Genomic DNA, 13,752 nt, shown 5'->3' with positions numbered 1-13,752 from the left:
CAAACACACACCATAAAGACTGGAAGAGCAATCCCTTCACAACAGGCAAATGAGCGGGAAACCACATTGAAGTCAGTAGGAAAGGCTGAGACACAATCTCACCATAAACCCCATCCCTACCATAGCAACCCACAATCAGGAGGGAACTCAAAACCCAGAGCTTTTCCCTGAGGACTTAAAGGTTTATACCCCATACTGGGCACCTTGATTTTAAAACTGGCACCTGAGAGACAAGCCTCCAAAACATCGATCTTTGAAAACTAAAGATGGTCCGCACCCATGAGACCCACAGGGCTGTGGCTGTGAAAAAACAGACTCACCCGCCCTGAGGCTCACAGAGAAGCAGCCCTTTGAAAAGCACCCAGACTTTATGTGAAAGAGGCTTGTTTCCTAATTTTAAAGCACTGGTTTGAAGGGCAGAAGCCTGCTGGGATAGTTTCCATAGACAAAGGCTGCTGGGTGCCATCTTCCTGCTCTCCATCTGTCTTGCAAAAACCAGTGGGCACCATCTTTTTTTTTTTTCTGTTTTAATTTCTCGTTTTTTCTTTTTCTTCTTTTCCTTTTTTCTATTTTTTCTCTTTTCACTATTTTTCTTCTTTCACTTTTTCTTTCCTTTCTTTGTTCTTTCTTTTCTTTTCTTTTTTTAGCGACTGCCATCTTTGCACTTTCCCTCTGCCTCCATCCAGCTAGTAGGTGCCATCTTCACACTCTCCCTTTGCCACACTTGGTATTTCCAAGAAGGGAACTTCTGCAGATGTCTGGTGACCCAGTATTTATGGCTACAATCCAGGGGCTACCCACTGATCACCTTTCTCTGGAGTTCAAGGGGGCTTATGTTCCTGGGTCCTATGGGACTATAATAAACAGAGATTCAGTTTTTGGCAGATTACCATTCCCAGGGCACTGCACAGATTACAGACTAAAACACACATCCAGTCTTTCTAAGAAAGAGGCTTATTTCCTTGGCCAGGAGCTTTGGGCTGAGGGGCAGGTTTCTGGTTTGGCAAAGTGAAAGGGGCGTATGGAGTTATTCTAAGGGAATAGAGGCTGGTGGATACAATGTTTGTGCCCACCCTCTGCTTCTCTCTAATTTACCAGTATCTTCCAGAAAAGAGCTTACACCCTTTTCTGTTACCTTGATTATTGTAGCTGCTGCCAGGGGACACCGCTACATCTCCTGAGTCTGGTGGCCAGTGGAACTTATGCTTGTGGGTCCCATAGGATTGTAACCAATAGAGAGAGTTCTTAAACAGCTACCGCCCCCAGGACACAGCAAGAGGCAACAGATACAGGAGCTCTATCTTTCTGTGAAAAAGGCTTAATTAGCTTATTATCATAGCTGCAGTCTGAGGGGAAGTATTCTGATTAAACACCCTTCTAAGAGCTGACTATAAACCTTTTCTGAGACCTTGGAGGCCAGGCACTATCTTTGTACTCTCCCTCTGAAACACTCCAGAGCATCAGCATCTCTTGGAGGGAAGTTCTTATATGTGTCTGGTGCTACAGTTTTCACATCTAGTGTCCTGGTTTTTTTTGGCGGATGCCTAGGGGTTACCAGTTGATTTAATGGCTCTGATGGCCAGGAGAGCTTACATTCCTGGGTCTCACAGGACGTAATAACCAGAGAGACATTTCTTGGCAGGTTATCACCCCAGAGCACTGCACAGACAGAAGACTCAAACAAACACCCAGTCTTTCTATGAAAGAGGCTTACTTGCTAGTCTTAGAGACTTGGCCTTATGGGCAGGCTTCAGATTTGGCACACAACTAGAGGTTATGGAGGTACTCTCAGGGAACATTAGCCAGAGGATGCCATCTTTGTGATCTCCCTCTGTCTTGCCACAGCTCACCAGTATCTCCCAGAAAGGAACCTATACACTTGTTTGGATCTCTGATCATTGTGACAGTTTCCCAGGGGACACCTCCAGATTGCCTGGCTCTGGTTTATGCTTGCAGCCCATAGGAATGTATATATTGGCATTCTTTAAAAGCTGCTGCCGGGGCACCTGGGTGGCTCAGTCGTTAAGCGTCTGCCTTCGGCTCAGGTCGTGATCCTGGGGTCCTGGGATCGAGCCCCGCATCGGGCTCCCTGCTCCGCGGGAAGCCTGCTTCTCCCTCTCTCACTTCCCCTGCTTGCGTTCCCTCTCTCACTGTGTCTCTCTCTGTCAAATAAATAAATAAAATCTTAAAAAAAAAAAAATAATAATAATAATTTCTGCTTGTTTGTTTGAATAGCAATAGACTGTTTAAAAAAAAAAAAAAAAAAAGCTGCTGCCTATCAGCCTGAATCTAGGTGCTGACTGAGATCCTCCCATTTGAGACACTGACTGGTTTTGGTACACCATCAAGAGTGGGAGCTATTAAAAATAAAACAGGCTGCTGGGACAAATATGAAGGTTTGAGAGACAACCAAGAGCTAGGGCAGGGTTCAATGATAAGGTTTATCTCCTATACAAGGCCAATCTTTCAAGACTGGGAGAGGCAATTCTTTTATCTAATGCATAGAAACAAGCACAGAGAGTCAAGCAAAATGAAGAAACAGAGGAATATATTCTAAATAAAAGAACAAGATAAAACCTTAGAAAAAAGTCCTTAATGAAACAGAAATAAATAATTTACCTGATAAAGAATGCAAAGCAACAGTCACAAAGATGTTCAGTAAGTTTGGAAGAAGAATGGATGGGTATAATGAGAACTTCAACAAAGAGATAGAAAATATTAGAAAGTTACAAACAGAAGTCTTAGAGCAGGATACAATAACCAAACTGAAAAATACACTAGAGGGGTTCAACAACAGACTAGATGAAACAAAAGAAAGGATCAGAAATCTAGAAGACAGGGCAGTGAAACTTGCCCAACCAGAATATTAAAAGGAAAAAAAAAATGGGCAAAAGTGCAAGTGTAAAAGAAAGCTGGGGTGGCTATATTTATATCAGGCAAAAGAGACAGTAAACAAAGACTATAATAAGAAACAAAGAAGAGCATTACACAATGATAAAGGGGTCAACCCAACAAGAGGGTATAATGTTTGTAAATATTTATGCACCCAGCATAGGAGCATCTAAATATGTAAAGCAAATATTAATAGACTTAAAGGCAAAAATAGACTTAGAGGCAGAAATAGATAGCAACACAATAATAAATAGGGGGCTTCGGTACTTACTTAGATCAATGGATTATCCAGGTAGAAATTACAATTTAAATTATACTAAATTTTTTAATAAAAAAATTTAAAAATAGTTACAATTAGATAAAGATAGAAACAAAGCAGTGTAAAAATATATGAGAGACAGGGAACATGTGTTCAGAAGGTGATGTGAGAGACTAGAGAATAGAAGGGTAGTATGTACAATAGGTAAGAATGGAACTCATGAAAATGGCTGTGGATGAGCTGTTTAGTCTTGGCACTGTGCCAGGTGGTTATCATGAACTTCACATGTAATCCTCTCCACAGTTCTTCAAGGCAGGTACTAACTTCATTTTACAGGCGAGGAAACGGAGGCAATGCAATGTTTTATCAGATGCCCAATGTGCAGGGTTTGTAAGTGGCAGAGCCAAAATTCCAGACCTCTGTGTGACTCTGTGACATGGGGACACTGCGGATCTTTGTACTGGTGCCAGACAGGAACTGAGCAGGAGGTTTCTGACTGACCAGTCAGCTCATCTACCGCTGACTTGGCTCACTCCCATACTCATGCACCTGCAATGCCCTTTATTTTTTTTATCTTCCACATAGTTAAGAAGTTAACTTCCCTACGCTGATCAATTGGTAGATTATATTTTTCCTTGAGTCTTCTCAGTCCCACCCCAAATGCTTGCCAAATGCCATATTGAATGCTTCCCTCAACAACCAAGTCCTGGAACACAGGTTTTCTGCATGTGAGCCTGATGTGGACCCTAGAACATATGCAATCTCACTTATTTCTCGTTGCCTAGAACAATTCAGCGATATTGGGGAATATGATTAGAGTCACAATACCGGTATAGAAAAGAGAGGGTTAAGATTTGGACATGAGTTAGTTCTCTAGAACTAAGATCTCCTCCTGTACGATCCTGTCTCCTCTCAGTACCTAGTTCCACTGGATCCCTACAATACTGGGTTTTTCTTGAACCTTGTAAACTTTTCTTATTATCTCTACATTGTTTAGTTAAAACAAATAAATGTTTCTTTCAATGGTCTTTAGTGTAGGTGCACAAATAGAAACCTATTTCAGGATAATATAAACTAAGCATTCATATGGATGCCACTCAATTCTTTCTGAAATGTGTGAAATGAGGGGGAATATATATATATGTGTGTGTGTGTGTGTGTGTATATAAATGTCCTAAATATGTGATATTTTTTGTTTCATAAAAACAAATTTTAACCATTTCGTAGTATACTTTTTAAGTATATTTTGCATTTTCACAGCAGTATTTGAATACACTTTTTTAATTTAAATTCAATTAGCCAACATATAGTACATTAGTTTCAGATGTAGTGTTCAGTAATTCGTCAGTTGCATATAACACCCAGTGCTCATCACATCATGTGCCCTCCTGAATATACTTTAAAATACATTTTTATAGACATCAATTTTTGTGCTATGAAGCAATATGTTCATTGTGTTTTGCTTTTTTGTTTGTTTGTTTCTTCCTTCAATTACATGTCAGCTGTCACATACCCTTCTGTTATCAGGAATATATCTAAAAACCCACTTCTAGGTCACTGCTTTTAATTCCTTTGGGAAGAGATGCTCGAAAAGCAAGCTTGTTAATGAAATCACAATGGCTGGATGATGCCCAGGGGAATAAAATGTATAGGTTTAGTGCCTGGGCTTTGTCACAGCTGTTTTAGGAGCTTAAAGGCCTTTGTGACATCTTCCTTGTCCATGTCTTTGGTTGAGCTGGCTGAAGTCAGATTCCTTGGGCAGATATTATGGCAAATATGAATTCTGTGCAGAGTCTTCTGCAAGATCTCTGTTAGTGATAGCAACAAAGGGACACACAATTATTTCGATTCTTAAATTCATTATCTAATTTTGGATACTAAAAACACATCATATATACCTTACCAAAAGAGTGGATAATCATCAACAAAGATTTTATGGCCAGGTAAGTATGGAGCCAATGTACCTTTGAAAAAGTGAAAGATACATCTGGAACAGACACTCCTGGCTGGACGAAACCTTGGAGGTAAGAATATGGAGGTCACACAGGGGGTCGTTAATAACTTAGGTGGGCTTGATGTCTGACCAGCAGAAGATGCGATGATTTATTTCTGAGAGAGGCCAGAAATCTTCAGTGCTCAGAGTTCCCTTGTGTTCATGTGTAGAATGTCTTTGGGATTCTTATCAGCTGCTCCTAATTTAGACCTGTGACTGTCAGCTGTTTCGCAGAGCCAGGGCCTCTCCGAAGTCATTCCTTATGAGGCTTTGTGAAAAATCTGGACAGCTTAGGACACACACATGTAGGCGAGGAAAAAAGAGAAAGAGACGAGAAAGTGGTAGATTTTATTTTTTACAGTTGGCCTTTATTTTTTAAATAACCTTGTACTCCTTTTCAATTTCCCCTTACAACCGTTTCTCCTCCGCTCGCTCCCTTTTTCTTCATTATTTTAATGGCTACATCTTTGCTCTGATGTGTCAATGGGAGTGGAAAATCCTGTGAAGCCAGGGCTTAATGAAACACCAGCTGGAACAGAGGGATAAAGTTTCTTTGGAGCAGCTTCAAAGGGATGCGGGCTGGGCGAGCTCCGGGACAATGGCGCCCAGGCCTGAGGACAGGGACAGCCAGGCCAGCTGGCCCTGGCTGGCCCTAACAAGGCATGAAGGGATGGGGACCAACGTCACTGAGCAGTCAGGGGTGCAGGATGGGGGACTTTAAGCACTCTCTCTCTCACGCACAGACTGTGTCCTTGTATTTCACAACAAATGGTATTTTCATGATATGAGGGCCGAAATGTGACTTCTGCTGGTAGAAGCATGAGCTAATCTTGCTCAAATGCCCTGGCTTCCTGAAGCCTGCCAGGCACCTCCCCTCTCCCCTTCTCCCATTTTGGAATAAATTTTACATTTCTTTTTATAGGAGAATTACCACAGAAACTTTAGTTTTGATAGGACTTGAGAGAGATTTATGAACACTCATTGGTCATTTTTGGTCAGGTGGCATTTCTCTTTTCTTTTTTTTGTGAATAAAGCAGCCAAAGTGACTTGGAAATAGGCTATAAATCTAGAACACTCAAATGCCATGTCTGGTTGTCAGCCCCATTTAGACCTCAGCTTCCGAGGCCCTTGTACTTTGAATGACATCAAATATAATCAGCTGCCATTTACACTTAGAAGGGATTTTTAGGAAACTACAAGGTCCCTCAGCCTCCACATGGTTCATTTATGTATATTAAAATGCCTAGTATAAACCTGCTTTCTTACCCCTGGTATTTTGCTATTGAGGGCATTTGATCAATTACATTGACTAACTTATTTTATTAAGTTACTTTCAGAATTCTTAAAACTGTGTTTATAGTGGTTATGTCTTTGTAAACTGAGTCTTCTGAAAGCTGAGATACTTCAAGTCTAGAACAAGAATGGAAAAATAATTTTCACCCATTTCCCTTGCTTATGAGAACTGACAAACATGGGTTTGGGTTATATTTTATGTTCCAAACAACAAATATTTACTGAGAAATCAAGATTGATATGGTTCCTGCTCCTCATGGCTTAGCAAATAAAAATATGGACCTTTGTTCAATTCGGTTCCATAAGCAGGTATAAATCACCCACCATTTGCAGCTATCCAGCTACCTGGCAAGGGATAAACACAAATCAGAGATTGCCCTGCCTTCAGGAGACTGTCCTATGGGCAAGAGAGACAGGACTCTACATATGAAATTCCATTTTTTGTTGGTCAAAACAGCAGAACAGCAGAAACTTCATATGGTCCAATTTAATTTTATGGTAAATTCTAAAAAAGAAATACGTGCAGAAAAATGTGGCTTTTGGCCAAGGATTCCCAAAGGAGATGACATTTGAATTTGACTGATAAAGAGAAAAAGAAATTCCAGAAGAAATTCCAGAAACAAAAACTTAAAGGAAAGAAGTGACATGGTATGTGAGAACGACAAAAACCCAGTAAAATGGTTTTAAATCATTCAAGGAAGCAAAGAGGTTCTGGGGATGATGCCAACAAGGTCAGTCAGACAAGAACAAGGAGAACTTTGAGTGTCTGGCTTGGGCTTAATTCTGTAGGTTATTGGGAGGCAAGCTCCCTTGTTTCCCTAGTTTCAATGACTAGAGTGATCCGGCCAAGTACAGCATGTTGGGTACATCATTCTGCCTCTCCTGTGGAAGATAAATTTGCGGGAGTGGTTATCCTCCACTTGCTCCACCCCTCACACACCTGTTCTCTGTACTTCTTTGTCTTGCAGGCTAATCACCATGGCCTGCACTGCCTAGACCCCTTGCCATCTCATTGGTAGGGGTTTACCAATGAAAAGCACTGGCAACAGTTTGAGGTTGGTCAGAAGGAGGGATAGTTTGTTGTATTCATTCCCCTGGTCCCTCTATGCCTCCTTACATGTTTAGCCATCGTTGTTTTCCTCCATGGTCACAGTACCTATCACGCAGCCCCTCTTCTTTGGCAGCTCCTTTATGGGTGGACATGACTTTCTGCTCTTGCTAGTTTAGGTTTTTCACCATGTCCTTTTGGCTTCAATTAACTCCTTTGAGCTTAGCATCTCATTCATTGCCAGGACATTGGTAGAGTGTCAAAGATGGAGATAGAAAGTTTAATTGGGAGAACACTATGATAGTTCACCTGAGAGAGATGAGGTGCTAGACTGCACCAGTTACATTCTAGAGAAATTTAGGGTATAAAAATTAGTGACTGATTAGACTAGGTACTCTAAGGCCAATCAGTATGAGGTCAATTTTTAGAGGGGCAGTCAGAAGACTAGAAAAAGGTCTTAAGGGACAAAGGTCAACATCAGTGGGGCCACAGGGAAGGGGCTGGAGATATTGCAGTGAATGCTGATCCTAACACAAAAACAGTTTGAGTCCAGTTTTGCCTATTTGAAAGACTTACAGTGCTATGAGTATTATAAAGCACTCTACTCGGGTGAAGGTCTAATATATAATTATAATAAATACCTTTGGGTATTTTTATGCTTAGATTAGTATGTTTTAGTCCTACACAGAAGTAAACCAGAGGCTTGCAAGTAGACAAGAGATAGTATACCTCCCAATTCTTTAGTTTAACTAGAGCCGCTCTTTAAGACCTTATTTTGGGGTGCCTAACTGGCTCAGTTGATTAAATGTCAGACTCTTGATTTCAGCTCAGGTCATGATCTCAGGGTCATGAGATTGAGCCCCATGTCTGGCTCTGTGCTGGGTATGAAACCTCCCTAAGATTCTCTCTCTCCCTCTCCCTCTGCCCCTTTCCACTCCATGCACCCTCGCTCTCTCTCTCTCTCTCTCTCTCAGAAAAAAAAAAAAAAAAAAAAAAAAAAAAAAGACCTTGTTTCTTCTCAAAATGCTCAGTCTTCTGTCTCTGTCTACCCACTCTTGGCACTTACTGTTAGTCGCAGTTAAGAAGGGGAAAATAACACTAACTATACTACATTATTTCGTCTTTGTCTCTGAAGCAGCTTTGACTTTTAGTGTCTTCTACAGGGTAGATGTTTTCCCTGAATGATGATGATGAGGCCATTTGGCAATGCTCCCAGGAGGAGTTGAAGGTAAAAATCAGATAACCTACAAGTAAATATTCCAGTATAACTCTCACCTATCTCATCTTTAATCTAGTACATGTAATTTACAGAGCAAACAATTCATACCTGGATAACCAATGAAGCATTGAATTGACCTCACTGTTCTTGGTGAAGCTACCACCATCCTGGTGAAGCAACATACAAAAAATAATCAGATGCTTAAAAGGTCTGTACTCATAAAGGCTTTCTTTTCTTGCCTCAGCAATGGGTGCTTTTGTAGGAGTCTATGGCCTATTGCTATGTGCTGGGACCCTCCTATGTCTTTATCCAAGCATGGGAGGCTTTGCTTAAGGCCAGAGCACCAAAGAGCAGTTTTCTTCAAGCTGACACTATAGCAACAGTAGCTCACCCTTGGTCAAAGGTGCCATAAGCTGTTGTGCCCTGCAAAGGTCAAAACACCTCATGGTCCCCTTAAGTCCTTATACCATGTTCAAAGCAATAAAAGCCAATTTCACAACTCTAAATTCCACCTGGCTTAATAGGAGCTTTTTAAAACTTTAAGATCAAAATGCCCTGTCCACCCATTCAAAGCTGAGGCTCAAAGCTACAATCTTGGCCTCACCAGAATTCTCAACCACTAAATGGTTATTTGTTCTACTAGATCCAATTTTTATTGCTCAATATTACCAGACAATGCACAAAGATGTCACGATTCTAAACTTACTTCACTGGAAGTACAGGAATCCCTGTCCTACCACTGGCTTAACCAGTAAGTAAAAACTGTCAGAGGTTTCACACTGCCTTGTGTGTGCATTCCTACCACCGTAACTGGCATCATTTGTTTGGTCATGATGCCATATTTTCATTCCTATGATAAAACAAGGTGACCACAGTACGAATGTTGGGAATACCTACATTTCTGGTGTGAAAAGAAGGCTTGCCTGCATTTCTATCTATTGGGACACCGTTAGTAAACTGCTGATAAAACTGCTAGTGCCAAGATAGGCCCCATATCTCAGAGCAGTTAAAGGTTCATCAGAAATCTCTAATATTGCTGTTTGTATCTTGCTGAGATGAATTTATATAAAGTCATTTTTTGTAATTGCTAGCATTAAAACTGATTGAACTTCAGAACCAGTTTCCAGCCTTTATTTCTGGGTTAATGTTTACAGGCAGAGGTGCTCGTGACCATGGTTTCACCAAACTTGATGGAGTTTCATTCCTTCCTCAATGGACCACTACCTGTAGTTCTCAGAGGATACTGCCAATCCATATGCCCACAGCTTCCTTTAATTTTGATGGAAATGCATTTCTCCTTACCTGAAAAATTCATATGGCACATTTTTTAACTTGTGGCTATAGGGAAGGGATGCTCTAGGTAGGAGCCTTATATCTCTTCCTAGATGAAAAGGCATGGAGATTATTTTCTAGGACTGCCATCTTAGTAGCCTCAACTATTTTTGGGGAAGTCCTTAAGAAGGGTTTATTTAAACTGAATTCAGCACGTATAACATCTCAGAGGCACTTGAGGATATATTTGAACACCAAAGATGTTCAACCACATAGCAGAAGTGATCATCTCTATGAAATAATAAGCATTGTGCTTTCATAACAGGGGAAAAAAAACCTATTTCAGCTAGATGTGTTACTTGATGGATTCAGATCTATTTTTATTTGCACAGTCACTCTTGAGTGCCTACAATCTGGCTGGGACTGAGCTACACACACAGGAAAGCAGAGGAACAGTCAACATCCTTAAAATATAGTAAACACACACACACTTGAAGCATATGACACAAAATTAGATATAATTAATTATGAAGGTTCCCCAAATGCAGTAATAACATAGGATAAAATGATTCTTCATGTAACAAAGCTGCTACATATGTGGGCTTTCAGGACCTCAGCCTCTCTGGCTGTTTTATGGCATATACCACCTCAGGTATCTGACAGGAAGCTAAGCTTAACTGTGAGAAACACACATATACAATTGTGCAATCCATATTAGGGGAGGGTGTTATGAATTCCCTACACCACATCTATAAATCTTCCCCCTGCCCGGGAGTCTGTCAAGCCCAGATTGATATTTAACATTGCTAGGACTCTTTATGGTTCTAAATACAGGCAGTTTTGGTTCCTTTAGTAAGTATTGTTTTCAGTTTTGGTTCCAACTTTCTCTTTCAAACTTATCTTTTACTAAACTCCATCATGAGCCTTCTGCTGTCAGGAAGATAGCCTAGTTTGCTCTTGTACACTATTTTTTTTTTTTCTTTTTCACCTGCATACCTTGCTCTTGTTCTCATCTCTCAATGCAAACATATTTATGGTGCCTCAAAAAGGCATAATATGGTGCCTCACACACATTTACAGTGCCCTGGGATACATCAATGAACAGACGGACCAAAAGCCCTTTCCTCATGGAGATTATATTCTACTCTACAGGAACGACTTCTTGCCCTCCCCTGTCCTACCAATTTGTCAGACCAAAATACAGTCCTATCTCCTCTGTGAAAGCAAAATTTCTTTCCTCTGATATTTTTGTATTTTCTAAAATGTAAACCACCTGTTCAGTCTTCAACAAGCAACACTTGACTGGGTGTGAGCTTTCCTCAATCTAGTTATCATATCCACTTAGTCTGATGCAGCTCTCTAAATTCTCATGACCCTGCCATATTTCCCCACCCTCTCTGGGTAGTATCTGTTAAACACTTAGGCCATTTTAATTGACTGATGATCGTATATGCTATGCTTTCCTGTAACAGCCCATCATAGTTAAGAAACCATCATAAGGAAAATCTTGCATTTGTATGGCATTTTAACCTTTGTATTAACATACATTATTCTACTACATTCTCAGTATAATTTCTTCATTTATAAGGTAAGTAGGGAAAGGGGTATTATTCCAATTTTAAATACAGGAGAGTTAAAGGAAATTCAGTCACTTGCTCAAAGTCACAGAGCAAATTAGTCCTCAAACTAAGAGTCTCTTGGGTCTTATCTTATGCCTAGTTCCCTCCACATTCCATAGGACTCCAGTATTATGAAACAACGTGCTAGGAAGCACAATCAATACTTTAGGCAGAGCAAAATGCAGTGTACAAGAACTTTCAATTACTTGTGAGGGGATGGGAGACAGACAACTGCAACTGAAATCTGCAGGTAATTCAAAGACTTCCATTTAGTTCAGCATCCTCCTCCACAAAATGGAGACAAGTGGCTTAATATGACACACTCCTTCCTCTTCTCTCTGATCTTACATTTATGTTTGTAGAGGACAATTCCAATCCCAATGCCCACTGCTACAAATCCTATCTGTATGGGGCAGCTTACTATGTGATCTTGAGTATGATCATAAACTTGCTTATATGGACTTCAAGTTACCTAAAGGGAAAACAGGCCTAATAACTTATTTCCTAATACCTCATGAAATAATGGGGCTATATTGAATTCTGTAGTAATTCATTCATAAGGCCCTTCAACATTTTTAGTCCTTTCTTTAACATGATCTCAGTAGGTTCTAAATAAAACCCATCAAATGTTAGTCCAGCTGGATACTATACTTTCCATTCCTCAAGGGCAGTGGTAACTTACCCAGTCAGTTGGTGCAGTCAGGTCAGGAACCTCAGTCCTTCAAACTGTAGGTGTTGATCTTTCTTCAGGGCTGCACCTCACTCATTCTTATGGAAAGTGCACTCCAGTGAGAACCTGTCCTGTGTATTTTGTCTTTCTACAGTACACACCATAAACACACAAGGAGCCTCAAAACACTTGATTAAATAGATGAATTCATGACTCCCAATAGCATAATTTATCATTTGACAGAGAAAAATAAGGACTTTAACCTCTGTTGTTTGTTTTCTAACCATCTACTGCCTGTTTTACCTAAGTGCAAAGTATGAGTTTAAGACATGAAAATATGTGACATTTAGGTAATGGGCATAATAAAAATTCTTTACCTCATTATTATTATACCAGCTTCAGACTATGATTTTCTATACCTCAAACTGAAGAAATGTGTGATTGTAAAGGTTATTATTTCTATTTAAAGCATAGATGTGTTTAAGCAGCTGTAATGGTTTACTTTAATGTGTTGAGAGGAGGGGTAGCTTGGAGACCTGGAGGCTGTCTCCCAGCCTCATGACTGAGGAGCTGTGTGACATTTGTCACACCAATTAACCTCTCTGTGTTTGAGAGTTTCCATGTTTTAAGAAGGTTAAAATAATACTTGTTTTCTATAGCTGTCTACACCCACAAAGTGAAAGACATGTCTTAGGGGAGCTAAGGCAATTATTCAGATGATTCAGGCTAAAATCAATCCTGCCATGGAAGAAAAGGAAAATAGTGTGCATTTGGACCTCAGCTGTCCAGATTGCCTGTCAACATCAATCAAATTCAGAGAATAAATGGTTCAACCCTTTGCTTCCCTTTGCTTGTATTGTGAAAGCACCTTTAAGGGCATATTAGCTTGTTAAGACCAATGACTGAATCATTAATGGCTTCAGGTCACTTAACATACAACCAAGAATACTTGAAACACAAGAAGGCTCTGGATTACTGGAATTCCTGGATTTTAAAGGACACTCATCTCCTAAAGTCACCTTCAAAATTAGCATCAAAGGGGCAGGGGAAGAAAAAGGAACCCAGATGGTTTTCTGTCCAGTATGTGCTTGACATTGTGGCTGGTGTCTCATTCATCTACTTACTTCATTCAGCCTTCCAAACAACAGTATCGGGTAGGGAGTTCCAGAGGGGGAAAATGAGGCTCAAAGAGAGTGAGGAGCCCCAAATCCCACAATCAATAGCTGACACCCTGGGACCTGGAACTTCATTCCAAGTGAATGAGTGAGCTACCTACCATATCATTCCTGCCCCGAGTACAGGCCTGATAAGATTCAATAAAATTCAATAAACATAAGTGAATCCCTACAAAGTGCCAAGCATAATGCCAGGAGCTGAGCAGAGTAATATAAATGAGGCATGGTCCTACTACCATGGACTCTTACCTGCAAAAGTTAAGAGTGACACACATGAACCTGATGGTAATACAGCATGAGCTGTGTGCATGA

Source organism: Halichoerus grypus, chromosome 13 (genome assembly GCF_964656455.1).
Source record: "Halichoerus grypus chromosome 13, mHalGry1.hap1.1, whole genome shotgun sequence".
Taxonomy (NCBI): Eukaryota; Metazoa; Chordata; class Mammalia; order Carnivora; family Phocidae; genus Halichoerus; species Halichoerus grypus.
This window is presented reverse-complemented; position numbering follows the sequence as displayed.